This window comes from Neophocaena asiaeorientalis, unplaced genomic scaffold (assembly GCF_003031525.2).
Source record: "Neophocaena asiaeorientalis asiaeorientalis breed wild unplaced genomic scaffold, Neophocaena_asiaeorientalis_V1.1 scaffold308, whole genome shotgun sequence".
Classification (NCBI taxonomy): Eukaryota; Metazoa; Chordata; class Mammalia; order Artiodactyla; family Phocoenidae; genus Neophocaena; species Neophocaena asiaeorientalis.
In genome coordinates this window covers 4,821,545-4,830,398 of record NW_020172768.1, presented here as the reverse complement: position 1 = coordinate 4,830,398, position 8,854 = coordinate 4,821,545, and positions in this window count along the sequence as shown.

The following is an 8,854-nucleotide window of genomic DNA, read 5'->3' as shown; positions in this document are numbered from 1 at the left end:
AAAAATGGGGAGTATATGTGGATGCTGGGCCTTTCCTGGATCTGGAATGGTGGTTGCCAGCCATCTGGTCTCTTTCAAGGTTGTGGAGTTCCCTGAAAGAAAAGTCCATGATCTTTTTGATTTTTCAAAATTCTGAACATTATTTAGAATTTTTAATTCCTGGAAAGGGACCTCTCCTGGGAACCTGCCACAGGAGAGCCCCTTGCCGTTTGCCCTCCCACTCTCTGCTCTCAGCTCCCCAAGCAGCTGGACCTTTCCCTGGTGGTGCTTGCTTCCACCCAAGGCCTTTGTGTGATGAAGTCTTTCAAGATGGTCTCCCTGTCTGGGGAAAACACATGTTTCTGATCAATCTGATGAAATACATTTCCATTAAGAAATAACTTCTCTGTTTTCTACTTTCTTCCTTCTCCACCTTACCTATCATTACCCATCATCTCGAGCCCTCAAGGCTTGAAAGGACTTCCCCGGCCCGACTGATTCCATGGCGCCTTCTTGCACGTCACATATGCTGGACTTGCTTCTCTCCTCTTCACCAGTGTGAAGGGAGAAAGGTTTTCGTTGTACAGGAGCCAATCCAGATAGATGAGATGTGAGCTGGGGTCTCTTCCACCATCCGCTACATTCCGACACCTTCATAAGGGGTGAAGCAATGTGCCTGGTGAGCCCAGCTGTCTTCTTGTAAATTAAAGACGGCTTCATCTCTTTGGCCCTGGAGAACAGAGAATTAAATGGGAGCCGTAATCCCGGAGAAGTTGACATATCCCTTCTTGAGATTGTTTTTCAACTGTCGTTGTTCTATCAGTGGCATATTTGGGGCTCAGTACATTCTAAATATGAATAATTACTCAGGACACCCTAGAGTTGTTTTTATGGATTTATGTTCCTGCATATTTATGAAACTTAGATTCTGTGCACATTTGTTTTCGGGACAGTACACATACAAAAAGAGATTCGAAACAGCAAAGGACTTTAAAGAGTGCTCTGCATCCCACTTCCTCTGTTACTAGATTTAGCATCAACAAACTGAGAATTCGTATAAATTCATCATGAGGCAGTGATGTGCACTGGAGGATGCTGAAGGCCAGGGAGGGGTAGATGTCTGAGTGAGATATTTGTAGATGACAGCTTCAAAGTATGTTAATTTTCTTGGCTAGTAAGACGTTCTCAGTGTGTTCTCACATTTTTTTCTTGGGTCGATTATGTGTAACTAGCTCAGAGAAAGTGACGTAAAATGACGTGTGTCTCTAATTCTCTTCACAGTTTAGTGGCAATGGTGGACCCTAACCAAACCCATTACTTCCTTGGTTTCCATGGTTTAAAATCAGCCTGCATTTCCCTTGCAACCTTTCCATTATGCATCAGCAGATATAACAAATTAAGTGCAGGGAGGTGTCATCTGCTATGGTCCAGCCAGCCAGAGAGGTTAGGCCTTCTTTGAGTGTCTTTGTGCCACCTGCTAGGTGGTAGCAGCTCATTTGACTTTCCCTCCCCTCCCCTTTCCCATCATCTCTCAACATATCCCCTTTCTCACTGGAGAGGATGCCTATAGCATGGCCAAACAACTAGAAAAAAAAAAAGCATTGCTTCTGGGGACCTGACAACTTATAGTCAATTTGAGAAGGTGGAGGGGATTTGTAACAGGCACTGGACTCCCTATAAAGTGTCTAACTATTCTTTCTCACAAAGATGGAGAAAATTGGGTTCATTCCATGTATTCTCTTATCTTACGAACGATGGATATAGCTATTCTACACCTTCCCTTCGTGATAATCAGTGAAATAAAAGATTCAAGTTAAAGTTCAGAAATTCCTGAAGACTGCTTCTGACAATATGAACAATGTGCTGTGTAAAAGTTCAGACTGATGACAAAATGACTGGTTTGCTTGGTGGTAAAGCCAAATGCCATTTTCCACAAACATGTATACACTCAGATGAAAAACAAAATGAATACGGTGACCTTAACAACATTTTCCTTTAAGGGCATGAGAGGCAGGTGATGAGAACAGCAGAGTAAAACTTTATAAAGACCTTTCCAGTTGGAAAAGAGTCACCCGGTTATCTCTTTAGTCTTAAACTTTGGGCAACTTTGAGTCTCACATTACACCAAAAAAAAAAAAAAAAAAAAAAGACTGATATTTGAGTTCAAGATCGGTATTTGGAATTTTAGGAAGTTATCTGTTCATTAAGTAAATAAACAGCATAATTTATTGAGTTCATACTGTTTTGAGCTGAGCACTGGAGGTGATGACAGAAACTAATCACTGCCTTGAGGGAGTGTAGGAGGCGGACGTGCTTATTCAAATACTCCCTTGGGGTGTGCTTGGGCTGTTGGGCAGAAAGGGGCACCTTGTGGGTGTGGGGAGGAAGATTCTTTGCATACAGAAAATGTCCATGTTGGGGAAATACTGAGAAATACCCTCTGTGTTTGGTGTAGATTTTTAGCTTGACCTTCCCTTGCATCTTCTGTGGTCACCTCCTTTCACTTCCATTCTGCTCTGAATCCTTTGCAACTCTTCCAGCTTGAGGACCTCCTGTTGACTTGTTTGACTGTCATCCCTTGACTGTTGGCCACGCAAGTCAAAGAAATCGACTCTGTGAAGGTACTGGATCCATGCCCAGGCCTCAGTTTCATTTTGGAATCTTGGAGATTTAAGTCCCAGAATGACAAGGACATAGAATCCCTGGTGACTCTACCTTCTCGTGTCCCACCTCACCACGCATCCTTCCACTGTTCTCAGCAAAGTTCCCCTCTACTGCTTCCTCCTGTACAATCTTTCCTTTTTCTCTTAGAGCTATTCTTCTAGTACAATCTGCTTCCTCTGCCTAACTTCCAGCATCTAGAACTGGTTGGAGAAACTCTCCACCCCATCCCCGCTCCTTCATCTCTAGGGTGGTAAATGCTCCTCGTTTGGGGCAATGGACTTGGCATTTCAAAATGAAAGGGGGAAAAGAAAGGGGAAGATTCCACAGTAAAATTATCTTAAGATTTAGACCACAACTGCAAAGAACATCTGTTTTGAAATCTGGTGTTGTCTTTGTAACCCAAGAGAAAAGCAGGGTAAGATCAGAGGAAGGCCTTAGCCTTCCACCAGAAGAAACCACCTGCCGTGTGGGGAAGGAGCCTGGATCCTGTCCTCCTGGGGTTCAGAGCTCCCTGCCAGGAGCCTGGTTCTCTGCTTCCACCCTGTTATTAAAGAATATTGGGTCTCCTGCCATTTGTGCTAATGCCATCGTCCCTCTACCTCCTCCAGAGGCCAATTTAGGACAGCTTACATTGGAATTCATACTACATGATCCCAGAGGCTCCAGGGTAGCCTGCATTCTGCATGACCCAGGCCCAGGAGGGAGCAAAAAATCCTGGGAAATGTGCTCCGTTCGCTTCGAGGAAGCCAGCTGACCGTGGTGTGGAGGGAGCCTCGTACCCCGCAGCCTTGATCGGCAGCCCCTCACCTCCTTCTGTGTGGGCAGAGCCTGAGCTGCTTCAAGAGGAATACGTGCCGTCTGAACTGGTGGATTTTCAAATGTCGCTTGGTCTGTGGATGAGGCCCATCCATCCCACATCGCTGGGGCTGAAGCTGCAGCTGAGTGGTTCATAATTACAGTCTAAAGAAATGGCAGACAGCAGTAGAGCCAGCCCAGACCCTTTCTCTCCTCACAGCCCATGCCAAGCTGTCACCCACAGGGAATGCTAGTGTGGTTACTGAGTAGCCTGCTTGCCCAAAGACAACACGTCCAGTGCAGAGGAGACTGTTAGATTTCTAGAGACTGAGGCTGATCATCTATCTGTTCCTGTGTGCACTGTTTCCTGCTTCCTTTCTCAAGAGTGTCTGGGAACAGACCAAGCTGAACTGCGGTGCCCTCCCCTGCAGTGTGGTATCTGTAAACCCAAGGAGATGCCGGGAGAGAGGATCAGGGGATCCCATTCTAGAACCGACACTGTCTTTTTCAGGCTGTGTGGCCTTGGGCAGAATGACTTACTCTCTCACAGTCATTGTTTTCCTCTGGAAATAAGAGGGCTGACCGTGACTATCTCTAAGAGTCTCCATCTCACTCTAACATGTGACAAAGCCAAGACCTAAGGTTTTGTCACCACGAACGTGATCTTCCTTCTGAACTTGAAATACAACTTTTCGGTGACTCTTAAATGCAAGTCTGCAGTTTTCTCTCCTAACCAGGTAGTGCTGGAATTTCTCAACTGAGGCCGAAGCTGGGCAGGTTCCCAAATCAGGAACTGAGGGGAGGGGCTTGGAGAGATTTTTTTCAATTAGAGATGATCGTTCCCCTTATCTCTCCATAAGACAGTTCAGGTGAATAGGGGGTCCATGTTACTCTGTAAAGGGGCTGACCATGCAGAAGATTTTTATGTGGTTCCTCCTATAGCCTATGGTCTACTGGCTCTTAATAGCAGTAACAGTGATTTAACTTTGAGCTCCTCTTCTGACCTAGACACTGCTAAATGCTTTCCATGCACTATCTCATTTAATCCTCCAAAGGACCCTACTTTAAGCAGAGAGGGACTGAGGTTCAGGTTTGTTTAAATGACTTCTGCGTAGTAATTCAGCTGCCTAGTGGGTAGAGCTGGAATTTGAATCTGAGCCTTATTCCAGAGCCTACTTACTCACGCTCATCTTGGTTTTATCCTGGAGAACTTTCCCAGGGCAAACGGCCCGGTCCTCCCCTCTCCCCGCCCACCCTCGCTCTCCTCCCTGGCTTCCCTCCTTACTTATCACTCATTGTTTATTGTACCTTCTAAACAATAGTTAATGAGTCTGTATTACACGGTGGGGAGAGCCAGGGGTGATTTTATTCCCTGAAACAGAGATGAGGTTGTGACACTAAAAGGTTAAGTGGCTTTGGTGAGGTCACAGAGCCAGCCTGCAGTTGGCGACAGCAGCTCCGATCCCGCACTTGGGTTCCTGAACTGACCCTAAGGCCTTTTGGCATCAGAGTTTAATTAAGAGAGTTCTTTTCATTTTCTCCAATTTTCCATTTTATGGCAGCTCCGTAACTTAGGTAGATATCTAAGCCCCAGGCATCTTTCCCCCCCCACGGTGCTTTTCAGTGACTCAACTTATCACACAGAAGCCACTTGCTTTAGAGCTAAGCTTTAGAAGCCTGTTTCTGTGTGTGATGGGGGACTGCTGCTTTTTTTTCTCAGAGAAAAACAACCACAAATGCAAAACGGGCAGGTTGTTAATCGAGGACTTTTTTTTTTCTTTTCAATCTTACATTTAAGCCAGTAAATGAACATCTGTGAGTCATAAACTTGCTCTGGATCAGCCGTTAGTGGTCTGAATGTTTTTGCACCTACCTCTAATAAAGCATATTTTAGCTCAAAACTCAGAGATTCTTCGGTTTGTTGACGGTCAAGATGTGGGAAATAGAAAAGTAACTTATTCTAGCACGCTTCTGGAGGAGGAGAGTCTGTCTTTCAGGATTGTTTATAATTAGGTGTATTTTTATATTTCTTTTTTATTGAGGTTGGAGCGGGAGTTGAGGGAGGAGCATAAAAGGGAAAGTTTATGTTTTTTACATACTCTATGTTTTTGAGGGAATTCTTATAAAAAATGTGACTGTTTTCTTGATGTCATTAACGTCTAACTTCACACCCCTGTCCCTCAACTCCTGCTGGCTTTATTTTAACCCCTTTGACATGAGGCTTCTAGTTTAAGGAATTTCAGCCCTTGCTGGGTGTGATTCCCAAGTTTTGGGAATATTTGAAAATACAATTCTGGTTTCTCCCAAGTACTGGAGGAGCAGACTGCTGCATTACCGGCAAAAACAAAAAGTTGTCCCTTGGTTGATTTTTCTTGAGTGCCTTAAAAATTAGATATGGTCTTGAAACAACTTGCCCAAGGGGATGGAAGGCAAAGCTCCTCTGATCTTGTCTTGTTAGTGGGGAAGCTGAGGCGCAAATGAAACCCAGTGGACAGGAGTGCTGGGGAACAGAGCTTCTGGTCGGCCAAGGCCAGACCTAGAGGCAGAGTGACTGACATCGTTTAGCTCATTTTCACAAGCGCTAGCATATCAAACTCACTTAACCTTTGAATTGGAAAGCCATGGTGGCAAAGTAAAAGCCCCTAGTGACCAGGAAGGTGATAGCTCCCTATTCAACACGTATTGATTGAGCATCTGCAATGTGTCAGGCACCAGGCAAGGCACTGTTTTTTAGGATACGGTAAGATAGAAATATCATCTAAAGTTCACAAGAACATTTAGAAAAACCTACCTGTGTCCTAGAAAGAATAAAAATTTAGTTGATCAAAATTGATCAGATTAATCAAGTGGGATCATTGCAGGCCTGATCAGATCATTAATATCCCAAATATGTAAAAATACTTTCACTTGTCCATATGAAGTGCTCCTTGTTTCTACCAGATCCGAGGTTAGATGCATAACTTCTGATAACATCAATACTCACAATTGGCCTCCTGCAGGAGTAACTTTCTTGGAAGTCTGTGGTGACCTCTGGCTACCTTCCAAACCCCACTGCCTGGTTTGCACAGTCAAACCTTTCAAACTTCTGTGCTTCAGGACGGGGTTAGAAAGGATGATTGACAAGTTGAGCTGTCATCCTTGAACAACTGAAGGAATAAATTCCCCCGTTGCTGAAGCGCACCGTGTTTTCGGATTCATCATGGCGGGCTCTTTTAGTGTCTGGTTTGGGGGTGAGGGAGGTAGCAGCCGTGTTTAGGCTAGCCTGGGAAAGAAAGCTGAGAAACCGACTGAGGGAGAGAGACAGGACTTGCTCTGAGGAAGCTGCGTTTGAAATAGAGCAGTCACACCTGGATTAAAAAAAAAATACCAGCATCTCCTTAACATAACATCAATAAAACAAAACTCCACAAAGCAACTCCTGATTTGCACAGTTCTTCTGCTGATGTATTCGCAGCGGGTAAGGCAGGATTGGTTCAAGATCCTTTCCTTTGCTGGTCATTTGAATGTGTAAGTGCACAATTCATTCATGCGTTGTTTCCCTCAGCTTTTCCCAGGATCAGACGGGTCTGTTCTTGTCATCTGGGGGCCAGCACTGTTTTCTGATACCTTTTGGAAACACAGCTGGATGACAACATTCCTTCGACAATTAGGATTATCACATACCAATACTTCCCTCTGGTCACTGGAAGACTAGCATAATCGGCAGTTTGAACCAGGAGCCTGAGATCTGAGATTTATCTCCTATTCTTGGCTCCTCCCCTCCTTGGCTGTGGGAAACCTGTAAGTTACTAATACTTCAAGGGGACAGAACTGGAATTAGATGAAGGTAAGCAGGTGTGTTAAAACTTATCAGAGCTTGAGGTTACAGTTACAGCCAAGTGGTGGGAGCTGAACATTTGCTTTGAAATCAGGAAACAGTATTAAAAATAGCTTTCTCTGAGGTTGTTCAGAAAGATTTATGTTTTTTAAAAAATTTTATTTATTTTATTTTTGGCTGCATTGGGTCTTCGTTGCTGCACGCGGGCTTTTCTCTGGTTGTGGCGAGCAGGGGCTACTCTTCATCGCGGTGCACGGGCTTCTCATTGCGATGGCTTCTCTTGTTGCGGAGCACGGACTCTAGGCGTGTGGGCTTCAGTAGTTGTGGCACGCGGGCTCAGTAGTCGTGGCTCGCAGGCTCTAGAGTGCAGGCTCAGTAGTTGTGCCGCACGGGCTTAGTTGCTCAGCAGCATGTGGGATCTTCCCGGACCAGGGCTCGAACCCGTGTCCCCTGCATTGGCAGGCGATTCTTAACCACTGCGCCACCAGGGAAGCCCCAGAAAGATTTATGTTTAATCTTTTAGTTCATCAGAGATAGCTATCAGTGCCTGGCTCCAGCTATACATATGTGTCTAGGGTTGCACCTCTATGTCTAATGCGTGATTTATTAATTCAGACCAACTCTCTCCATTTATGATAACCAGTGTGCCAGTGGCAAACCATTAATTATGCAGGATCATGTTATGGTGTCTGAAGTGTCTGGGCTTCCCAAATGGAAAAGGGGTCTGTGTACTGGGATTCTGTCATGGCTGCGAATGACGTACTCCAGAAATTCGAAACCACAGGGCTTGTGCATCACATTTTTGATGGTGGTGCTGGGAGGGTTGTCAGTTCTTTCTAGTAGAGGAGAATCTGTGAAAGGAAAGACAAAACTTTTGGCCAATGGTGACATAATTAGAGGAACAGAATAATAGTTCTCCCTGCCACCCAACTGCTGCTGTAGGGAAACTGGAAGCTTAAGGAAGCCCAGGAGTGGATGCTAGTTTGGGGGCCCTGTTCCTGACTCTCCCAGTAGTAAAGACGACGTTGGGCCTTTGTTTTGGGTCTCCGGAAGGCTGCCTTGGGCTCCATCCTTATCAAGGTCAGGTCATTTTTAACTAATTTCTTAACGATGACACTTGTTGGCCCTTGAAAAATCGAAGGCTCCTCCAGCAATCCAGTGCCGATCCCTGACTCATAATCGGCTGGAGTCCAATATTCCCAGAGCCCTTTGAGGACACTGGCTTGGAGCCCCCTGCGCTTGCTCGCACGCAGGCCCCTCCAGTCGCTGCCTCACGTCCTGCGTGTCAGTCTTTGTGAATGAATGATAGACACGCACTTGGAGAACTATGCCGCTCCCGGGACGGGGCGGGAGCGGGTGACCAAGTCCTCAAGAATGCGTGGAGAATCTGACGGACTTTCCCGAAGGGCCGGAGCAGCCTGGGCACCCGCTGGCTCCGCGTGCGGCTTCTCTGCGGCCCGGCTGCAGTGCCCGGGGCGGGGGTGGGGGGGCAGAGGGCGCGGCGGACGCCGAGCTCCGCCCAGCCTTCCTTTCGGTTTGGACCGCCGCCGGCGATTGGCCGCGGGTCCAGGGCCCCGCCCCCGGCCGTGCCCGCCCCTC